Raw genomic sequence first — 12,588 nt, forward strand, 5'->3', positions numbered from 1 at the left:
ACCTACCGTGTAATGCAGGCTAGGGGGCGGGTGTATTCCCCTGCATGCTAGTTAGCCATCTACTAGCCGCACCCATGCGTCGAGTGCTGGAACTGGTCATCCAGTCCGACTTTCCACGAAAAAAGGGCTCTGCCTCATTTGGTACTGACATCCGAGCTTGGTAACCATTTCCGTTCTCCGGAACGCACTACAAGAAAAATGGACTTTTACGATCAATTTATAGCAACGAAAAGACTATTAGCAACCAGTCCGACGTTCCACCAAAAAAGGGATCTGCCTCGTTTGGTACTGACCATCCGAGCTTGGTAACCCTTTCCGTTCTTCAGAACGCGCGGTTTTTTTTTTTTCCCCCTAGCTAGCTGCTTACATCAATTTCCAGCCACATGTTTTTATAAGCACATCATGCGTTAAAAACTAGCCACACACTTCAAAAATACAAGTGTACGTATCCCATGGCATTCCATATATAGTTATAACTTGGGTGTCTTTTGTTCCTTTTGATCTCATCCATTGTCATGGTCTAACTAGATATTAGGTGTTTAGTGATCACATCTCGTTCATCTAAGATTGTAAAGTTAGAGGAATTGAATGCTACTAACTTTAAAACATTTACATTTTTAGCGTTAGGTACGAAAGAACCCATAAAATCATAGTAGTTTATTAAATAAAACCTCTCAAAATAAAACTGTAAGTAGCACTTATTGAAACAAATAAAGTAGTTACAAATTCAAACACCAGAAATACCTCGAGTAGGTTAAGCCCTTGATCATTCACCTAGTTTAAATTACACCCCACTCCATAAAGTACGTAACTATTCCATGCAGCTTACGAACCTCTAAACATGGCTTACACCCAAGCACACACATAAAATCAGGTTTAACCAAATTAATGCACCTAACATGGGACATGAATACACATCTGATCGCTTCCACCCAAGGCCATCTTACATTAGGATCAAGTACGGGACCTCACCTTCTTCTTAAGACACCTAGAATACACATATATATCTCATAAATACCCTTGTCCTAAACACACACAAACATCATTTTTTTAACACTCACAACTAATAGCAAAGCACACTCTCATTATTTGGAGATCCCTTGATCCTCTTACACATTGATAGGTACACAAAAGCCATACACCCTTAAGATTATAGTGCCCAACCTTACACAACATTTACACTCAATTTCCTATGGTAGCACGACACTCATGTACACCCACACACAAGGTGACTTGGTTTACCCTTCATAGGGATGCTATGCTATGCTAAAACATATAGGAGAGAAAGGAAAGTGGAAATACATAGAGAGAAAGGTCTAAATTGTCACAAGAGGAGGTGATTGAGATGGTGTGTAGTCCCCACCCCCTGGCTATGGTTTGGCAAGGAATCGTGGAGCCTGGGATGTATGCTGAACGAGCTACATCTCTTAACATAACATCGAAACTTGTATGCGCATATGATAAGCACATGTGTGTACAAAGTCGCAGTAGAAATAAATAAAGTATTAAGTTGAAAACTAATAATATTATAATTAGTACCAAAGGTTTGTCCATTACTCGATAGTAACAATATTCATAAGTCATTATCACTTCATCAATAAGGTAATTACAGACACTACAAGAAATTTTCTTTTTAGGGACGAAATTTGTTAGGGACGAAATAAATTTCCTCCCTAAAGATACTTTTCAGAGACAAAATTTAAATTTCATCTCAAAATATGGAGAACCTTATAAATCCGTTCGAACTAACAAATATTAGTTCGAACCAGAGATTCTGGGATGAATTAGATCGTCTCAAAAAATCTAAACCGTTCAAACTAATAAAATTTAATTCGAACAGATAATTAATCTATTCGAATGCAATATAATCTGTTCGAATTAGTATTAACTCGTTCGAAAGATATTATTTAATTGAAAAGATATATTGTTAAAATTGTAATAATACATATTTTTTCTATTAATTTTTTATCATTTTCAAAGTAAATTAAAATTTCTATATATTATATATTATGATTTACAATGAATTAAAATATTTAAAAATTCATAAATTAATTTTATATAATTATTTTAAAAATATTTTAGTTAAATAAATATTACCTTAAAGATAGTGTCATTTTTTCAATTATTGTGAACATTAATTATAATGAGAAGAAAATATAATTAACAATAAAGAGGCTACCAAACACTAAAAATAAAAATCATACATTAATTACATCCCAGAAAGAGTTAGACGTCCTATACAACATAAAAAAAATAAAATAATAACTAACAATATCTATTTATTAAGTAAATTAAAATCCTCCTGTAAGATATGTAAGCGTCCTTCCACGTCCTTAAACTTCTCCATGATGGGCTGAATGAAGTCCCTGAATATAATTTGGTGGTGCTCCGCCAATATAGCTCGTACCTCATCCGGAGTAGCCCCAGCAGGCTGTCTCTCAACAAGGACAGCAGCAGTAGAAGCTGGATCAGTAGGCGGAGGCTGATCCTCTACTGCATGAGTCTTCGGCAAGTGACCCCTACTCTTGCTGAATGTCATCTTGTTAACGGGCCCCATCTATGGTGTCCTCTGCTCAATCGAAGTCACTTGAACCCCCGATTGGAGTAGGAGGTTAGATATCAGCAGTGCAAATGGTAGACTACCTCCACCCAAATAGCGTGACTCTGATCGAATGCAGAGGAAGAAATATAATGCCAGATCAATCGGCTCCTCCTGTGCTAATCGTAACAAAAATTTGGCCCACTCGATCCCGAAATCAGTCTTGTGTTTTTTCGGATCAATATTATACCTGACAATCAAATTAAGCATTATGAAAAATGCTATACAGTCGACCTGTCGGATCACTTTACTGCCATCATATGGAGGAGCCGAAGGCTCTCGCACAATGTCACGAACCTGATCGTCTGTGAGACCATCATCAGGTACCTCAACGCGGCTCTCACTATCATCCGAGCAAGCATCCAGCTCTGCGGTCTATACATCCAGCGCTGGCGATGAGGATGCGACTGGTGTGTCCTCTCCAGATAGTGCAGTCGCTACTCTCTCTGGTGCTGGTGTTGTAGGATATGTGCCGGGTTCCCACCGCAGATCAAGAAACTCAGCAATAACACGGGGAGAGAAGATAATATTCACTCCTCGAACTACTAAGTTGTAGCATAGAGCATCACCAGAGTGCTCTCCCATGGCACGGTAAAATTTACCGACCATCTCAGGATATGCTGCGCCCTTCTGCCGATAGATCGGTGTCCATCCACGATCGGTGATGATGTCATGTATGCTCCGTCCCTCCCAAGTGAGATCACGGAAGTCATCCAGAATGATCTCCCGCTCAACTAGTATAGGCCTCACGGCCGGCTGAGAAGGAGCTGCTTCCCTACTTTGGCTTGTCTGGGGTCGGGAATGTTTTCTTCCACTGTTGCATACCATTAGTATACTGGTGATCTATAAATAATTATGTAATCTAATTAAAGTGAATTAGAGGACATAAATGTTAGTTTGCAGTGTTTGGCAAGCCTTTATTCGAATGGATTCCAATCCATTCAAATAAGGGTTGCCAAATAACATCTTTAGTTCGAATGATTAAAATTCAATTCGAATGGCCTAAAATTTTGAATGAAGTAAAAGTCCATTCGAATCGAATTTAACGTCATTCAAATGACCATAAAATTAATTCGAATGACCTCATAAAACATCTATTCGAATGAGCCTAAATTCAATTCGAATGAACTTCTTTTCCATTCAAATGAGCCTAAATTCTATTCGAATGGAAATAAATTTCATTCAAATAGAATTTATGCTCATTCAAACGGGACTGAGCCAAATAGACATCGCTGAGTTGACTCAATCCCCGAATATACAAATCATATTTTTAACAATAATCCAAGATTTTAATCGGTAGAAATGATTCAGGAGTAAAGCTTCATCATTTCTACTGATTACTTTTGTGTCATTTGGCCCCAAAACAACAAAATGGGGTCAGAATGATTCAAAATCCAAACCCCCCAAAACCAATGATTTAATCAGTAAAAATAAAACTCATTTAACCCATACCTCTTGTTGTAGGGGATTTGAGGACTTGGACGGAGTTGGCGGCGGCGTTGGGGCTGCAAATGGCGGAGGATCAGATCGGACGATTCGAATGAGAGGATGCACGAATGGCCGGAGAAGAAACTGTATCACGGCTTATATAACGTGAATTCGTTCGAATGGAAATGGTATCAGTTCAAACTGAAATGGTATATGTTCGAATGAATTATGAAATAATTCATAAAAAATAAATATAAGTACAAGAGGTAAAACAATACATTTTATATTACTAATACTAGTATCTAGTATTAGTACTAATAAAAAAGGTCGATACTAGTATATATAATATAGTATATATATAATACTATATTACTTATCTATATCATCTATAGTATAGAGTATTTAATTAGTTACTTATATATATTGCAAGTAACTAGTATATATATATAATAGTATATATATTTATGCATTAGATGAGTATAAAATAGTCTCAGGGAAAGCATTGCATTATATAGTAATATAATAAGTCTATAATAAAGCATTGCATTAAATATAAGTATAAAATACATATATCTAATATATTTAGTTTGTGTATTAGTAATTAATAAACCAAGTACTTAGAATATATTAGAAAGTATTATAGTACTATTAGTTTTCAAATATTTATGCTATCTATAATATAATAGATAGTATTATACTATTAGTGATACTTAGTAGTATACTTATAGTGATACTAATTATAAGTATAACACTATTAGTGATACTAAATAAAATATTATACTATTATTAATATATAATATTATAGATTGATAAGAAACTTAGTATTATGCTATTAGTAACACTTAGTATTATATAGTGTATTGTATTTTATTATATACTAATAATAATATTTGTTGTATATATATATTTCTAATATTATCTCTTCAAATGCATATAAAATTGTTCGAATAGAGATAAAGTATGTTCGAACGAATTTTTTTTGTTTGGAGGGAAAATTCTCGCCAAATTATCGGTATATGCTGGAGAATATTCATTTTTTCATTCGAACTGTAATATTATTAATTCGAATGGAAAAATAATGTGGGAAAATTTCACGGTTTTTTTATTTTCGCGTTCGAACTTGTAAAAAATTTGTTCGAACGTAAATTCACATATTATTAACCAGATCATTTCACTTCATTTTCACTCGGATTGAAGTTTGAGAAAGGGAGAGAGAGCGTGACAAAGGCTTTTAGAGAGTGTTGTGGAGAGAGAGAGCTTCAAAGAAGTGAGAGAGAAGAGATTCTTGAGAGAGAAAAAAAGAAGGACAAGAGGTAATATGTTTTTTTTTTTTGTTATTTTTCATTCCGATTTTCGTTTACAAGTACAATTTCATTTGTTGCATTTGTTTTTAGGATAGAACAGCTGTTTAATGTGTTTTATGCATATATAGGTATTGTGAATTGATATTTTTATTGGATTGCAAAAATTAGAGGTAAGTTTTTATAGTTTTCTAAGTTATTTAATAATCATATTTAGGGATAATCATATAGTTTCCAATATATTGTATTGAAATATACCATCATGTATGTGAAAATTGTGTTTTGTGTTTCAGTTTCTTGCTCTTTTTCGTGATTGGTTTCTCGCTTTTTCCCATTCGAACACTCTGAATACTGTTCGAATTGAATGTACTAAGTTCGAACGGAATCAAATGAGGCCAGAATTCCATTCGAACATATTGAGTGTTTGTTCGAACAATAGCAATTGGATGATAGTTGGCCGAGAATGTAATTATAAAATGTAATTATAATGTATAATTGTAAATATTTAAGTAATGTATTGTAATATTCGAATACTTAAAATATAATTATAAAATATTTAATAAAAGAAGTTTAATGTATTAGTGAAAATATTTAATAGATTAATACTTAAATTATAATTATAAAATATAAGTTATAAAAAATTATAATTAAATATTTGAAAATATTTAAGTTCTCTAATTAAGATGATTAATATTCTAAATATTCTTATTGTATTATAATTAAAGAATTATAATGTATAATTAATTCTATTTAAGTACTCTATTTAAATAGATTAATACTTAAACAATAATTATAAAACATAAGTTATAAAAAATTATAATTAAATATTTGAAAATATTTAAGTACTCTAATTAAGATGATTAATACTCTAAATATTCTTATTGTACTTAATTAAAGAATTATAATGTATAATTAATTCTATTTAAGTACTCTAATTAAATACATTAATACTTAAACAATAATTATAAAATATAAGTTATAAAAAGTTATAATTAAATATTTAAAAATATTTAAGTACTCTAATTAAATAGATTAATACTTAAATTATAATTATAAAATATAAGTTATAAAAAATTATAATTAAATATTTGAAAATATTTAAGTACTCTAATTGTGACTTAAATTATAATTATAAAATATATAATTAAATAATTATAATTAAATAATTGAAAATATTTAAGTACTCTAATTAATATGATTAACATGATGGAATATTTAAGTACTTCCATATATTTAAGGGCCCATCATGTATACTTGTAATGTAATCTTGCAATGTATTTATGATGTATACTTGTTATGTTTATTACTGAGCAATTGAATTTTCTAATTATTTTACATGCAGTTAAACCTTAGACCTGTTCGAGAGTTGTGACCAAATATTCTCATAAAGAATATTTGGGTACAACTCTTGAATTGTTCAAAGTTAACAGTTTGGGATTCTATCATCTATATGGTATATATATTCAGTTAAAACTCATGTGTTAGTCAATTAAAATTTTGATTTAGCATTTTCTTACATTTTTCGAGTATGTAGTTCGTAAGTTTCTCAGCCTATGAATAGGTTCGATGACTTACCGTGACTAGCATACTTGGATAATTATAAAGAAATACTGCCGAAATGTTTACTAATATACGAGTTTTGGACTGAGTATATATGCGATATAGATGATAGTCTCTCGAATGGGATAGGAACAACTACCTTAAAAATAGATGGTAAAGTGACACGTTTATTGATAGTGCTTATCCCATGAATTGGGGTTTTTATAGATGGATAAGAGTTGGATGTTGTTGGGAGATAAACTTGTTCGAGACTATTATGGGGTCTTTCTTAGAATTTGCTTATGGGAGTGTTGACAGTCGAGGATTTATAAGATGCACATGCAAGAAGTGCAAAAACCTTAGTTCATATAATATGATGGCTGTGAAGGATCATTTATTCGTAAATGGAATTGATCTAAAATATTCACATTAGGTTTTACATGGCGAACCATTTCCTAAGGGAGTTCGATTTGGCAGTAATCTCGATCAGATAGATGAATGTAACGAGATCGGCACAGACGACATAAATGATGATGTTTCTGATGATAGTTGATTGAGCTGAATTTTTGCATTCTTAATGCTTTTAGAACCAATATATCTTAATTCTTTCATTACTTTATCATTGGTTTTATATGGAAAAATGAATAAATCAAAATTGTGATTTTAATTGATTAAAAGCATGAATTTCTGCTCTAATTTTATCAACTATTGATTAATATGGATTATGGTACATATCGCTCGAGCGGCGGCTTCTGGCCGCTCGAGTGAAGTCAGGCAGATTTAAACGCTCGACTTCCGCTCGACAGTGGGCTCGAGTGAGTTGCGGGAAAAGAGATCGCTCGAGCGGAGGCATTTGGCCGCTCGAGCGAATTCAGGCAGAGTCGAATGCTCGATGTTCGCTCGACATGCCGCTCAAGCTAACTTAGGCAGAGTCGAACACTCGATGTTCGCTCGACACTTCGCTCGAGCGAATATCGTATTTTACAAATCAGGGTTTATTCCGTCAGAGTATATATATATATATTTTTTTTTTACATCTTATGGCGGACCTTTGGCCTGGAAAACTCTGTTTTGATTAGAGAAACACTAAGAATTTATTTTTCCATTGATTTTCGTTCAGATTCGGAAAGGAGGATTCATACAATCGATCATTCACGCAGCTACACAATTTCCACTGGATCATTCACTCACACTGCAGTAGATTGAAGAACTCCTTGAGGGGTCCAATTGCCACTGCAGCTCAGCCTCCTCCACCGCTTCGAATCTTTATCTCCATTCAATTGGCTTGATCTTTTCAATTCCCTACTTGCTATTTCATTTCAGTATTAAGTTTCTGAATTATTTTGGAGAATTTTGATTTAGACGTTTGAGTAATTTATTTGTTATTCATTTAATTCATGTTATTTATTTTTATCGTTTCGTTAAGCTTTCATTTTAATATTGATTACAATTACGGTGGTTTAATTTGAGAATTTGTGATTTGAATACAATGATGAACCCTAGAACAATGATTTTGGGGCTTTTCAATTTTCAGTGTATGTTTTGTCAATTACTTTCTAATTTAGTTTAATTCTTAATTTAGTTTTATTAATTTCTGAGTTTAATCTATTAGTCCTTTACATTCCAATCCGACAATCAAAATCTAAAAACATGAATCTAGTCCATGACTATTACCCTTTTCCATCCATTGCACATACCATCATTTTATTTTCTCTTTGCGAAGTTTTTCACATTTTTCAACGAGTTTGATTTTTAAGTAACTTTCCCTGAGGAGACGATCTAGGAATTTATTCCTAATTATTACACGACATCCTCCTGCACTTGGGATAGCTTTAGTACTACTCATTTTTGAGTGAGTCAATAATTATGATAATGGAGAAGATATGACTGAAATGTTAAGGGATCTTCGCATAGGCATATTTGGTTCCAAGGATGGAGAAGGAACATCTGCACAATCATTTGAGAGAAATGAAGACTTTGAATTACTGTGGGAGGATGCACAACGAGAATTGTACCCAGGGTGCACCCATCATAGTAAGTTATCATTCACTATCAGGTTGCTCCATATTAAGTCTATTTGTCGTATTTCTGTAAAGGCCATCGATATGTTGCTTGAATTATTTAAAGAGGCTCTCCCATAGGATAATGTAGTATCTCAAAATTTTTATGAAGCGAAGAAATTAAAGCGAGATTTAGGATTTGATTATAATATCATCCACGCATGTAAGAATGATTGTATTCTCTTCTGGAAGCAATATGCAGTGTTTGATTCATGTCCGGTATGTCATGAGTCAAGATGGACATTAGATAAGCATAATGTACCCCATAAAGTGCTAAGACATTTTCTGCTTATTCCTCGACTTCAGAGATTGTTTACTTTCCGGATGACTATGAAAGATATGACTTGGCATCACACAGGGAGAGTTCAAAATGATCAATTCCTCACTCATCCTGCAGATTCTTTACAATGGAAGAAATTTGATAACGAGTATCCATGATTTTCCAGAAAACCTCTCAATGTACTTCTTGGTTTAGCAACTGATGGCTTTAATCCATTTGGCAACATGACCACTTCTCATAGCACCTGGCCTGTCATAGTAATGCCTTATAATTTGCCACCATGGAAGTTTATGAAGGATCCCTATTTTATGATGACTCTATTAATCCCAGGGCCAAAGTCACCAGGAAATGAAATAGACGTATATTTACAGCCAATGATAGCAAGTTGAAAGAGTTGTGGGAGCAGAGTGTCAATACATATGATACGGCCATGTCAAGGGAATTCAAGATGCATGTTGCAGTACTTTGGACAATAAATGATTTTCCAGCATACGGTAACTTGTCTGGGTTGAGTACAAAAGGAAAGATGGCTTGTCCTATTTGATAGAAAGGTTGAGCGTAGGTCATCACCACCAGAGTATTCCAGTCTTGATATTCTCACTCAATTGGAAGATATTCCAGACAATAGATTTGGAAAGAATGCAAGATATCGAAAGAGGCAAAGACAAGCAGTGGAATTGAATTGGACAAAAAAAATTATTTTTTTTTAGTTGCCATATTGGTCTACCTTGACACTGCATCACAATCTAGACGTTATGTACATTGAAAAAAATATATGTGAGAATATTTTGGATACTCTTATGTCAATATAAGGGAAGACAAAAGATATAGTCAACTCTCGTAAAGATTTGAAAGAGTTGGGAATAAGATCGGAGTTGCATTTGCAAGATACTGGGTCGTCAGCTTATATGCCCCTTGGACGGTATACACTTTCAAGTGATGAGAGAAAGAAATTCTGTGACTGGTTCAGGACAATCAAATTACTCGATGGTTATGCTTCAAACATGTTAAGATGTGTCTGAGTTCATGATTGGAAGATAACTGGTCTCAAAAGTCACGACTGCCATATATTTCTGCAATGATTGTTGCTAGTTGGTGTGCGCGGAAAGCTTACTCGAGATGTTTGTACAGTTCTGACAGAATTAGGACAATTTTTCAAGAGTATTTGCAGTACTAGAACGTTGAAGGTTGATGCCTTATTAAAAATGGAAGCTGACATTACATTGATATTGTGCAAGTTGGAGAGTTTGTACCCGCCTTCATTCTTTGATGTAATGGTTCATTTGACTGTGCATCTACCTCGTGAGGCTTTAGTTGCTAGCCCCGTACAGTATAGATGGATGTATCCTATTGAACGGTTTTTGGGAAAACTTAAGCGATCTGTAGAGAATAAGGCTTGCCCATAAGGATCGATCGTAAAGTCATACATTCATAATGAGTGGCATACATTTTGTTCAATGTATTTTCGTGGGGTTGATACTAGATTTACAAGACCGGATCAAAATTATGAAGGTAGACAAATGGGAGTTTCGTCAACATTTACTGTGTTTTCCCAGAAAGTACGTCTCATAGGTGCACAAGGGGGCTATGACCTATGTGGGCGAAAGTTTGAAAGAGCTCGCTGGTATGTCTTGAATAACTGTAAAGAGATTGAACATTATTTGAGGTTAGTGATGATCATCTATTTTAATAGTATTTTTAAGTGTATTTATAATAATATAGTATATATTGATATAAATTAATAGCTCACATTAACATACGTAGCAAACATATACAACTACATAGCACAAATGGTATGACTGACGTAGAAAAGACACACGAAAAAGAATTTGCCTCGTGGTTTGAACATACAGTATTACTAAAAATAAATATGCACAATTATTTTGAATTTTAGACATTTTTTATGTGTCACGATATTTATATATGATATTGATATATGTAGGTTGCATCGAAATATAGTGAACATTCAGGTAAAATCTCACCAGAAGTATATGCTTTGGCATGTGGTTTGTCTAAGCGGGCTATCCAATATTCAGGATATTTGATGCATGGATATAGATTTTACACAGCAGACAGAGAACGATATAGGAAAACTCAAAATTATGGAGTTGTAGTCGAAGGAAGCCATGTGATGATAATATCAATTTTTACGGAATTGTAGAAGATATCATAGCGTTAAAGTATGTGGGGGGTTATATGGTCTGGTTATTTAAATGTAATTTATGGGATGTCTCAAATCCTAGGTTGGGAGTGTGTAAAGATAAATATTTTGTAAGTGTCAATACCTCTCGAAAATGATATGAGGACAATCCTTTCATCCTCGCATGCCAAGCAAATCAAGTTTTTTATTTAGATGATTCGGAGTTCGGAAATCCATGGCGGGTAGTCGAGAAGTTTGCACCAAGAAACATATATGATTATATTCCAGAGGCAGACAAACCACATGAAGAAGTTGATAGTTCGGACCATGAAGAAGCATATCAAGAAAATGAATCGGGCATCAATCTATTTGTTGATCTAAGCCAATATGACCTGGTCCCATTGTGCAGAAAAGAGGTTCAAACTGAAGTAATTGAAGGTGACATATCGGAGGAATATGAATCAACTGAAGTGTCTACTGATGATGAGAGGACTGGTCCAACAAAACTGATACCGAATGATTTTCAAATAGATATTTGTGTAGGTATAATTCTTATAAAAATATGAAATGTATTTTGTTTGAATAATAATTTATTATAATTTCAAACATATATGTCTCCTAAACGCAAAAGAACACATAAGCCATCCCCACCACCTACTAACTTCCCGGGTGATTCACCTGCCAACAATGGTGGACCAACATCACCAGAATCAAAACAAGGTATTTTATCATTGTATATCTTTTAAATAAAATAATTTACTTAAAATATATGCTTTAATTTTTGTATATATAACTATTGTAAATCAGCGTCGAGTTAGAGGCATTACGAGGGGTGTCAACATAGATAAAGTAAGAAAAGTGGGTAAAATTAAAGTTGATATACCTGATGGTCACACCGATAGCTCTGGGGATTCGGCAGCTTGGCTTGCTTCTTATGTTGGTACACTTACTCGCACATATGCATCGATGGCTATATCCTCCTGGGCTAAAGTTTCCTAAGATGTGAAAAATCACATCGAAAATTGTTGCCTGGTAATAAGTTACTCTGGAGAACATTTTTATTTAAATAACTTTTGAAATTATATTAATTGCTTCTAATTTTTTAAAGGACGAGTTTAAACTAAATTTTGACCAACGAGATGATCGACTAACGATTGAGGAACTGATGTCGAATGCATTCTGGAGGTACAAAGGTCGATGCCATGCACACTATCAGAAGTTCAGTATTATGACAGAGGCGC

Source organism: Carya illinoinensis, chromosome 8, assembly GCF_018687715.1.
Source record: "Carya illinoinensis cultivar Pawnee chromosome 8, C.illinoinensisPawnee_v1, whole genome shotgun sequence".
Taxonomy (NCBI): Eukaryota; Viridiplantae; Streptophyta; class Magnoliopsida; order Fagales; family Juglandaceae; genus Carya; species Carya illinoinensis.